A 13,001-nucleotide genomic window follows, 5' to 3' on the forward strand; every position below is an offset into this window, starting at 1 on the left:
AAGCTAGAAGAAAATATAGAACAATGAACATAACAATTTAGAGTGGCTCAGCCCCAATTGCCTACTCCACTACCTTAGCTTTCCACAACTAATGATTTTCTCAAATTCTAATTTGTTCAACCTTTGAAGACAAGGTTTAACCTTACAACTCCCTTAAGATTTCTGCCCAAATCTTTGGACACTAATCCTCTCAAAGAGTAAATACAAAGAGAAACTAAGAAGAAATCCTTACAAGATCAGAATATTTTTTAATTGAGCATAAATAGGTGAGAATACACTTGAGCTAAAGAATAAAAGTGAAAGCTTACAAGTGTGTGCAAGAAAAATATGGAAGAATTGAGTACTAAGGTTGAATTGATTGATATTTAGACTTTATTATCTATCTTGTTGTTGTAGGACCATTAGAAGCTTGTATTTATACTATCTAATTCATTGTCAACTATTGTAGTTGTTAGGAGAATAAATAAAGTTGTTGGGGAGGAAATACCAAACCATTATATTCACCTACAACCAAAAGTATCGATATTTTTTATACGAGTATCGGTACTAATAGCATTTAATGTTTGATTCAGTGATCGTTAAAATTAGTTTCCAATAATACCAAACAATAATTTATTGATACCTAGTAAAAGGTATCGATATAATTTTATAGATATCGATATTTTTTGACATTTTTGAAAGATCATGAAAAAATATAACGCAAAATTGGAATCGATATAAATTTTTGGTATCGATAAAAATCAGTGGTATTGATATAGTTTTAAAGGTATCAAATCTTTTTTGTTTGTGTTCAATTTTTTATTCAAAACAGAGAGCAGATTTAGTATCGATAAAAATTAAGGAATCGATACATTTTGAAAACATCACTACTTCTTATAGGGAGCAATTTTAAAAACTAATTAGAAATCATTTTAATTAAGATGAAGAGTTTAAATCCATTTTTAGATTTTCTTCAAAATTATTCTAAGTGTTTATAGAATTTTATAAGATGTTTGGAAGGTTTGAAGTATTATTCATGCTTTGAATTCTTTTTTCAAAAAAAAATTATTTAAAGATGTTTTTGTTTGTTAGATCAAAATAATTTATCAAATAAAATAGTTAAACACCAGCCCAGTTCTAGTATAGAGTGTCGTGCAGGAAAGCATGGTGGGCAAAGCAAATGGTCATAGAGCAGTTGTATGAGGACTGGTATGAGTCATACAATGAACTTCAGCAGTGGATTTCAACAATGCTGGAGTACATGCCAGGAACTATTCTGGACTTGTAGACTTTGCCTTACAGAGGCCCGAATGAGGAACTTGAATCGAGGAGAAGAGTTTTTCACTAATTTTCTGGATGTTTCATCCATGTGTTAGGGTATTCTCCCACTTCAAACCACTGGTACATGTTGATGGAAAGTGGCTTTATGGAAAATACACATAGATGCTACTAATTACGATTCTATAAGATAGTAACCTAAATGTACTACCAATCGCCTTCACCATTATAAAGTCGGAGAACTCCAAATCGTGAGAATTTTTTTTTAGGAACTTGCAGAGGCATTTGTCATGCAAGACAACATTTGCATTGTCTTTAACAGATCCAAGGGTCTTCTTATTGCGATTTAACATTTCGAGGTTCCGTGGAGATCTTTCTACTGCATTTGCCACATCACTATTAACTTTCACATAGAGTACAAGAATACAGACTGACGCAAACAAATCATGAACATGTGTAAACATATCATATTTAAAAGTGTACATGTAAATATTTTGATTTCATTTTACTAAAAGGAATGGTAACTGGTTTTATCGGAATACACACATATAGTATGATTTGGAACCGCACTAACTAGGCATAAGCTGGCAGGGTTGGAGATTGATATGGTGGGTCTGATCCTCTCAGACAATGGTTAGGTAGCTCGAGTCATGGCAATGGGCTTAATATTTTGATGATCGGTACTGATATGATCACATAACGACCAATCTCATTGAGGCCGTTAATTTCGTCTTGAAGCGTATACGTCCCTTGCCAATTTCATAAATTTTCTTAGCTATGTTTTACAGGCTGACAACCTTGATGCCAAAAATGGGGTAGAGAAAAGCAAAACTGATGAAAGTTGGACACATGTACATCGAAGATGTCAAGAATGCCATGGAAGACAACGCTTGGAAGGCAAGGTCGATGAATGCAAAACTATATTCCCAGAACATGAAAACTATCTAGGTAAAATAGTGTATCAGTCGTGCTGTGAGGATCTGACCAATGTCCTACTGATTTGATCTCTGAAACAAGCATTGCGAGTGCTAAAGGTTCTAGACACTTCGGTACCCATGTGCGCATGTGGTTGGAGCGTGTGCAACATTCAATGTGAATGTCGAATAATTTATAGATGATGTTTACATAATTCAACGCATATTACATATTTAGTGTAACGAGTTCCCCGTACTACGGGATGTATCAACATAGGAAGTGTCGTCGCCTAAGTTTGAAATGGTTTCAAACAAGTCACTATGTAGGAAACTCAAAGGTCAAATGGAGACGGCAAGGATTCAAGCTGACATGGATGTCAAAGAACAACTCGAACCAAAGCATTGCTGTAACAGCTCGTTTTCAGTGAAATCAGAATAGTGGTTTAAGGACTACAAATCTGAGTCTGAAAGAAAATTTTTTTAATATTATTTTATAATCTGCATTATGATAGGAATATCGTGTAAAAATTTCATTAAGAAAATTTTACTGATTACATCATTAATTGATAAAAGGACCAAATTGCAAAAAATGCAAAAGTTGAATTCTAGCAGCTAAAAGGATCAAATAACTATGGGATTCAAAATTGAAGGTCTTTATATGGCAAATAGACCATTAAGAGGAGTTAGTAGATAAGTTTGATGATTCATCCATGGAAAATTAAATAAAGAAGAGGATGAAATTGGAAAGCAAAATAATAAAATATGATAAATGATAAAATAATCAAAATATCATCATTTTATATCATCTCTCCCATATAAAAACATGGAAACCCTAGTTTAGAAGAGTTTGAAGATATCAAGTAATTTTGGTTCAATTAGGTGAGTATTCAACTCCCGTTTTTAGTCATTTTTATGTTTGTGAGACCGTAATAGCTTAATTTAGCTATCTCGGGGATTAATTTGCAAAGTTACCAAAGTTCTAGGGTTTTTCCATGGATGAGTATGTATGAATTATGAAATTTATGGTAGAAAATGAAAGGTTTTTGATAAATAAACAACTTTTGTAAAGTGAATTTTGATGAAATTATGGTTTAAGGACTAAATTGAAAAGATGTAAAATTCATGGAAAAATTATAAATTTTATGAATTACATGGGCCGCAAATGTTACATGTAAAAATTAGCTAGGCTTTGAATAAGGATTAAATTGCATGAATTTCATTTTCCGAGCCTAGGGATGAAATCGTAATTAAATGAAAGTATAAGGGCAAAATGGTAATTTTTCCTAAGATGTGAATTGAATTGCATTGAATATGAATTTAATTAAATTGAGTTAAATTTACTCGTATAGATCCGGATAGACCAAATACGGAATTGGATAGAGGAAAAAACAAAGTAACGAATTAGTAGATTTTGTATATGCGAACATTGTTGAGGTAAGTTCGTATAACTAAATTATATATTTATATGTTTGAATTGAATGTTGTGTATGTGAATTGTGTAATTTCTATGTATGAGATTAATTACATATCCGATAATGCCTGATAAATAATAAGTCTCGTTTGAATAAATAAGATTTGATGGATACAAGGTTCCCGAATTGGTTCTGATCCTGCATATGTTACGGACACACAATAGCTCAAAAGAGTGTCCCGTTATTAGCACTCATAGGCATCCCGATATATGGCCCTTTCGATCTTCCCGTTATATAGTTCCTGTGAGCTTCTCGTTAATAGCTCTTCGAAGCATCCCGATTGGTTGTGATTCTACATATGTTGTAGACACATCACAACTCTTATGAGCATCCCAATATATGGCTCTGAGTGAGCTTCCCGATTAAAGGCTCTTTGTGAGCTTCCCGATTAAAGGCTCTTTGTAAGCTTTCTAATTAATGGCTCTCTGGAGCTTCTTGATGTGGCTTGCTTGAACTTCTCGATATATGGCTATCCAGAGCTTCCTGTTAATGGCTCTTCGGAGCTACTCGTTATTGGCTGGCATGAGCTTCCCGATTATGGCTCTTATGAGCTTCCTATTATACAGCCCGGATAAGCTTCTCGTTACATGACTTACATGAGCTTCCTGTTATATGGCTCGAGAGAGGGCTTCCCGTTTATGTGCTCGTATGAGCTTTCCCAAATATGAATTAACGGATTACAGTTTGTACACTTCAAGTATACTACCTGTGTATCCATCGATACTTCAAATAAATTCAATGGGCAAAGTTCTGACATGGAATAATCTGAACTTAAGATGAATTATTATGGAAATGTACATGTTATATGGATATATAATGTGGAAAGCATATGTATATGAAAATTGTTACATGATAAGCGCATCATTGTTTCTTAATGTTCACATGAAATACATGACCAACATGTTTCTTGAGGTTATATGTGTTTAGACAAACTGCCAAATTTCTTTGGATGAATTTTGCATGCTTAATTTAAATGTAAATGATTGGTAAATTAATTTCCCATTATACGAATTTACTAAGCATAATATACTTACTTTGTTTTATTTCCCTCTGTTTTATAGTAATTCGGAGGCTCGTTGGGTTTGAAGCTTGGCGAAGATATCATCACACTATCCATCGACTCATCTCGGTATATTTAGTAAATTAACTTTGGTTATAATGGCATGTATAGGTTAACTTAGTCAATGTTGGCATATAAATGTTTTGGTTATAATTAACCATTGGAATGACTTGTAATGGTCATGTTTTGGTGTATATAGTATTATCATGTTTGAAGTATGAAATTGATTAAGCATATATGCATTTGGTATCTAGGTAAGTATAAGTTTTGGAGTGACATATTAGTAAATTGTCTATTGGTGTGCCTAAAAGCACATTGGTCCTATGTGTAAAATGTCAAGTTTAAGACATGGTTTTGGTTTGTTTTAAGTGCTTTGATATGGTTTGTGAATGTATTTAAGTGTTAATGTAGATGGAAGACAAGTTTGGGTGAGAAATATGGCTAGGAAAAGGCCTTACTTTGTCCACATGGGCAGAGACACGGACATGTGTCTCAGTTGTGTGTGACATATGTCCTAACATATGGGCGTCTATTTTGGCTGTGTGTTCGCTACATCTTTAAAATTCAAAATAGAATGCTCAGGATTTTTCACACAGTATGGAACACGGGTGTGTGGCTTGGCCATGTGACCCCTACACCTACACACGGCATAGCATACGGGCGTGAGACTTGGCCGTGTGACCCAAATCAGAGAGTTACACAGGTATAGACACGGGTTGGGACACGACTGTATGCCCCATTTTGAATGCCCACATGGCCTGAGACACAGGCTTGTATTGCTCACACAGCCTGACCACAGGGGCGTATGTACCCTGCACTTAGGAAGAATTTTGAAATTTCGCGTGAAATTCTCTAAGTATCTGTTTAAGAATTTTGAAATTTTGCGTAAAATTCTCTGAGTACTTGATTTAGTCCCAACTTGTTTCTAATGTGCATTATGGGCCTCGAGGGCTCATATAAGGGACTTTATGAATAAGATCTGACATGAATGTCAAATAATATGAAATTTTTATATTTGATCTATTTATTTTGGTAATGCTCTGTAACCCTATTCTGGTGACGGATACGGGTTAGGGGTATTACATTTATTGGTATCAGAGCTACGATTTAGCAGATTCTCGGACTAACGTAGCATGTACGAGTCTAGCTATACATGCCATTATATAACCTGTGATAGTGTGACATCTCCTGACCATTTTAAATATGTTTTTCATATAGTAATGTCGTCCAACTGAGTTGAATACGAAGAAGATGAAAGCAATGCTCAAGATTCAGTATAAAGAGCAGCATCTAGTAGTAGAAGTCCCGTATTTAAGGGCCGAGGAGAAGAGGATAAAGAAGCCTTCTTCCAAATGATGAACGAGTGGTTTATAAAATATGTAAGAACAAACCTGGCTGCACAACAACCTCCACCCCTTCATGTTTCTCAGCCGGTTCCTGATATGACACAAGGTACAGAACTTGTTAGAACTAGTAAGCCTCCTGTAGATAAATTTCGTAAGTATGGGGCTGAAGAATTTTGAGCTACAACCGAAGATGATCCTGAAAGGGCTAAATTCTGGTTAGAAAATACTATCAGTGTTCTTGACAAACTATTTTGTACACCAGCTAAATGTCTGAAATTTTTTGTATCTTTGTTAAAAGACTCAGCCTACTAGTGAAGGAACATGTTAATTTCTGTTGTGTTAAAAGAACGGGTTACTTGGGAATTTTTCCAAACTGAATTCAAAAATAAGTATATTAGCTAGAGATTCCTTGATCAGAAAAGGAAAGAATTTTTAGAACTTAAATAGAGGAATATGACGGTAACTGAATATGAGAGAGAATTTGTTCGACTGAGTAAATATGCTAAAGAATGTGTCCCGACTGAAATTGCAATGTGTAAACGGTTTGAAAAAAGTTTAAATGAAGACATAAAACTATTAGTTGGGATTCTTGAACTAAAAGAATTTGTTATACTGGTTGACCGGGCCTATAAAGCTGAGGAGCTTAACAAAGAGAAAAGACAAGCTGACATTGAAGCCTGAACTTCAAGTAAAATATTTACAGGAAAGTTTCAACAGTTGGCTCCAAAGAAATTGAAGAAATATCATGACTATTTTGCCATTTCTACAAGGTATTTTAAGAAAGACAGAAGTATTCATCTCTCTAATTTGAGACCTCAGGCTACATCTGTAGCGAGTGCAGGTAGTGTTAGAAGTACCAAACCCAGGTCCAAACCCTGTAATAAATTTCATTTTGGTGAATGTCGTATGAGAAGTGGAGCATGTTTTAGATTTGATCCTTTTAACCACTATCTTCGAGATTTCCCAGAAAAGCCTGAGAAAGATACTGTACAGACTTCAAAGTTGAGTAACTCTGCTACAAGAGGTAGACCACCTCGTGACCCTGGCAATACCATTGGTAGTAAAGGTATGATAAAAGATTCAACTGTCAAATCTAAAGCACAAGCACTGGCAAGAACATATGCTATTCGTGCACGTGATGATGCAGTTGGTGTTATTACTGGTATTTTTTCTCTTCTTAATATTGATATATCTGCTTTAATTGATCCCAGTTCAACTCATTCATACATTTTCATGAATTTAATATCTATTAAAAATTTAATTGTCGAGTCCACTAAATTCATGGTTAAAGTATCAAACCCCCTAGGCCAGTATGTGATGGTGGATAAATTTTGTAAGAACTGTCTGTTAATGATAGGGGGTCTATTTTTTCAGCCGATTTGATGTTATTACCGTTTGATAAGTTTGATGCAATTTTGGGTACGGACTGGTTAATTCAGCATGATTCCGTAGTAAACTGCAAACAAAAGTATATTGTGTTGAAATGCCAGAATGGTGAAATAATCTGTATTGAATCCGATAATTTGAATGGGTTGTCTAATGTGATATCAGCCATGTTAGCACAAAAATATGTCAGAAAGGGTTATGATGCTTATCTTGCCCATGTATTGGATACTAAAGTGTCTGAATCCAAGATTAAATTAGTGTAAGTAGTCTGTGAGTACCCGGATGTGTTTCCAGAAGAATTACCCAAATTACCACCAGTCAGAAAACTGGAATTTTCTATAGATCTTATTCTGGGGACAACACCAATATTTATAGTACTATACAGAATGGCCCCTACAGAATTAAAAGAGTTTAAAGCACAGTTGCAAGAACTGACTGACAGAGGTTTTGCATAACCTAGTTCTTCACCTTGGGTTGCACCGGTTCTGTTTGTTAAGAAGAAAGATGGGTCTCTGAGATTGTATATTGATTATCGACAACTTAATAAAGTTACAATCAAGAACAAGTATCCACTGCCTCATATTAACAACTTGTTTGACAAGTTAAAAGGTGGCACCATATTTTCAAAGATTGATCTCTATTCTGGTTATCATCAGTTACGAGTAAAAGACTCAGATATATCAAAAACAGCCTTCAGAACCAAGTACAGACATTATAATTTCTTGTGATGCCATTTGGCTTAACAAATGCACCTGCGGTATTTATGGATCTGATGAACAAAATTTCAGACTGTATTTAGATAGATTTGTAGTGGTATTTATTGATGATATTCTGGTATATTCCCAAGATGAAACCGAGCATGCTGATCATTTGAGAATTGTTTTACAAACACTGCATGAGAAATAGTTGTATGTTAAATTTAGTAAATGTGAATTCTGGTTTCGGGAAGATGGTTTTCTTGGACATTTAGTATCTTCTCAAGGCATCAGGGTAGATTCGAATAAAATTTCAGCAATCGTTAACTGAAAACCACCGAAAAATGTGTCTGAAGTTAGAAGTTTTCTGATTGGCCAGTTCTTATCGAATATTTGTACAAGGGTTTTCGATGATAGCATCGCTGATTACATGGTTGTTGCAGAAAGATGTGAAATTTGAATAGACCGATAAATGTTAGCAGAGTTTTGATAGATTGAAAGCCTGTTGACTGAAGCACCAGTTCTAGTTCAGCTTGAATTGGGTAAGGAATTTGTAATATACAGTGATGCATCATTGAATGGTTTAGGCTATGTTGCAAGAAGGTAAAGTAATAGCCTATGCTTCTAGGCAGCTAAAACCACATGAAAATAATTACCCGATACATGATTTAGAATTGGCAGTTATTATTTTTGCGCTAAAAATCTGGCGACATTATTTGTTCGGTGAAAAGTGTCACATATTCACTGATCATAAAAGCTTAAAGTATTTGATGTCGCGGAAAGATTTAAATCTGAGACAGTGCAGGTGGCTTAAATTATTGAAAGATTATGATCTGGTTATCGACTATCATCCAAGAAAAGCAATGTAGTTGCAAATGCTTTGAGCAAAAAGTCATTGTTTGCATTGCGAGCAATGAATACCCAATTATCATTGTCTGATGATGGTTCAATCATAGTTGAGTTAAAAGCTAAACCTACATTTCTACTATAACATCCCGAATTAGGGCCTAGTCAGAACAGTGGTTTCGAGACCAAAAATATGAAATAGAAATAAATATTTTATGATTATTACGAGGTCTATGATATGATTCCATGCTTGTGTGAAAATTTCATAAAGAAATTTTATGAGTAAAGTGTCCAATTTGACTTTAGGGACTAAATTGAATAAGAGGCAAAGTATGTGTTTCTAGAAGCTTTTATTATGAAATAGATTTGGATTATTAATTAGAGGTCCTTAAATAGCAATTTGCTCAATTTCTATTTTTATGGACAAAAAGGGCATTCACGGATAAAATTTAAAAGTTTAGTGAAAAGGGTATTTTGGTCATTTGGTTAATAAAATAATAAAAAGGGAAAAATCAAGCAAAATTTTCTTATCTTCTCCATGCCATAGCTGAAATTCTCAAGCTCCCTATAGCTAGGGTTTCTCAACTTTTCAAGCTTGATTGTAAGTGCTCCCTAGCCTTGTTTTTTATGTTCTTTGCATTTTTTAAGCCCTTGAAGCATGATCTATCCATTTCTAGCCATATTTTGAGCTAGGGTTTATTTATGAAATTTGAACCATGTGTGACATGTTTGTATTTTGATGTTTTATGGAAGAATACGAAAGTTTACTGTGTGTTTAACATCTTTTACTAAGTGATTTTTGATATAAATGCATGGAAAGGACTTGTTTGTAAAAAGGTATAAAAATGAGTAGTAAAATGTGAAATAAAGGAAAATGTGACCTGATATGAGTATGGAATAGGTTCGGATAGGCTTTGGTAACAAAGAAAATGAACACATTTCATTTTAACGAGCCTAGGGACTAATTTGTAAATATGTGAAAGTTTAGGGGCAAAACTATAATTTTTCCTAAATATAATTTTTGGACTGATTTGAATAATTTGATGATTAAATAAGCTGAATTTGCTATTATAGATAAAAAAAAACAGAGTCCGGACCTAGATTGGTGAAAGAACAAGATTTTGGACTAAATCGAATTAATTGTCCATATTTTGTACCCAGGTAAGTTCATGTGTAATAATGCAATGATATATCATGTTTTAGTATTTTATTAATATATGAGTCTCTATGATTAATTATTATGGCAAGTGTATGAACGATGTTATAGTCTATTAGCATGACATTGTGACGAGTTCGATGAATATGTGTTATCGAGAAAAATCCCGTTTGAACCTTAGGAATAATTTAGGATACAATGTGACATGTCACTAGGAACTATTTTATTATGATCTCATGATATCATGTGTATACGTGATTATGTGAATCCGGGTGCTAGTCTTGTACGTTCTATTGGTGGCTGGGTAGCCTGGTATGTGTTGCGGGTACCTATCAGCCTAGTATGTGGCTGGGTAGCCCGAGTAGTTAAGTCTTGACTGTCAGCTTGGGTGAGTAGGCTCGTGATTAGATTGAGAGTGAGCAATGTGTGATTGTGATATGTGGTAGCATGTGGCTACGTTTGAAACACTATGTGCAAGTCTTCCATGTATCCGACAGTATTCTAAGTGGTCAACAAGTAAACCTGTGAGTTATTCGACAAGTAAGTCAATGATGAGGAAACGTGACAATGTGTTACGAGTTGGTACTGGTATGTACAAAAAACTTATATGAATGAGCTCAATATGTGATGAACTTTTGGTAAGATTGAAATTGTGTAAGTTAAGCCCATGAATTTATGATAACACATAAGTAAACTATGTTATGTCATTGGTATTATATATATAAGATTATGTTGCCATTTATTTGCATGTGAACTTACTAAGCTTTATGCTTACTCCCCTCTCTTTTCCATTTTCTTATAGTATCGCCAAGCTAGCTCGGGGATCGAAGGACATCGGAGGCTCGATCACACTATCAACTGGATATTTGGGTATAGTTAGTCTCAACAGTTTGAGTATGGCATGTATAGGGACTTGGTCTATTTGTTATGTGTCATATTGATTAGTCAAATGTGTTGGCTCATGAAGGTATTACGATTATTTTTTTATGGCCATGAGAGGTGGCTCATATTGATTATTGGGTTGTAACCCTTGTAACACCCTGAATTTGGGCCTAGAAGTTTTGGGCCTTGAGCATGGGAGCGGTTGAAGGCAGCTTATAATATTCTGTTGTGCATACAAATTTCGTTAATGAAGGCTTGTTTTAGTGGTTAAATGTGTTGAGAAGTGTTGGAGAAGTCCTGAGTTTAAACCTGGACTCTAGCAAAAAATTTGGTTTAAGGTGAATCAAACCCTGGTGTAGTAGGTAGGCCTTAAGAATATTGTTGGAGAAATTGTGACACAAAAAACCTTATGGCTTAGTGGCAAGTGGTGTGTGGAGCATTTGAGGGGAGGCATGGGTTCGAATCCCATAGCAAGCAAAGAGCATTTATTTTGCTAACAGGGGGCGGCAAGAGTTGGTGTTGAATTTAAACTCTGATGTTGGAGGGATCCCACATCGGGAAGCTAACATAAGAGTGGATGGGAAACTGGCTTTAAATAGAGAGAACCATGAGGAGAGTAAAGGTACCTTTCTTGGCTAATCCCTTTCGCTTTATGGCGTGCTCGTTTGGGTTGGGCGTCGGCTAAGAGTGCTCGGAGAGTGGATTAACTCCAGTCTCCAATCAGGTGTGTATTTATCACTACTCTTGTTGTTGGATGGCTACTTCGGGTCGCGATGGGCCGAAAGGGGCCATGTGGGCCCAATGGGCCTACAGGCCCAATTGGATAAGTTGTTTGATTGTGTAGTAAATATTGGACTAGGCTAGGTGAATCGAATATCTGTGGCTAGGTTTGGGCTAAAAGGGCCACACGAGCGTGTGGGCCCATTTGGGCCGAGAATAGGCTTTAGGCCCATTCGTATTGTTATCCATGTTTAGAATACTTTAGTTTACCGATTACTGAAATGCGTTCGACTTGTAAAATTACCAAAGTACTCCCGATTTACAGAATTACCGTTTTACCCTTGATTTACAGAATTATCGTTTTACCCTCGATTTCTAAAATTACCGTTTTACCCTCGATTTACAGAATTACCGTTTTACCCTCAGTTTACAGAATTACTGTTTTACCCTCGATTTATAGAATTACCGTTTTACCCTCGATTTGTAAAATTATCGTTTTACCCTTGATTTACAGAATTACTGGTTTACCCTCAGTTTACAAAATTATCGTTTTACCCTCGATTTACAGAATTACCGTTTCACCCTTGATTGTGAAATTACTGAAATACCCCTGTAGGGTAGAATTTCCGAAATACCCCTATAGGGTAGAATTACTAAAATACCCTTATAGGATAGAATTACCAAAATACCCCTGTAGGGTAGAATTATCGAAATACCCTTGTAGGGTAGAAATACCGAAATACCCCTGTAGGGTAGAATTACCGAGATACCCTTGTGGGGTAAAATTACCATTTTGCCCTTAGGGTGTTAAATGACTGTTTTGCCCTTGTGGGCAAGTGATTGACTTGGACTTGTGTTTGACGGATTTGATTGTGAATATATGTTGGTGATATGAATGACTTGACTGTGATTGTTTGATTCAAATATGGGCATGACATTCTGCATACATGACATGTTGCATGGGTTGGGATTTTGTACGGAGGAAGCGTTCTGGTGGCTATGCCACAAATATCTGGTCTGGTGGCTCTACCACAATATCTGTATGTGGTGACTCTGTCACAATATCTGTTGACCGATCAATGGCTAAGTGCCGATCACGCTACCGAAGGCTGTGTGCCGTTGTTGTGGGCTTCGTGCCGATTATAGACCCGTTATTAATGGCTCTGTGCCAACCTAAATATGGCTTTGTGCCATCTTGACTATGGCCGTGCCAAGCGTATTTACACGTAGCTATGTGCCTAACATATTTGTTGACGACTACGTGTCG

Source organism: Gossypium arboreum, chromosome 7, assembly GCF_025698485.1.
Source record: "Gossypium arboreum isolate Shixiya-1 chromosome 7, ASM2569848v2, whole genome shotgun sequence".
Classification (NCBI taxonomy): domain Eukaryota; kingdom Viridiplantae; phylum Streptophyta; class Magnoliopsida; order Malvales; family Malvaceae; genus Gossypium; species Gossypium arboreum.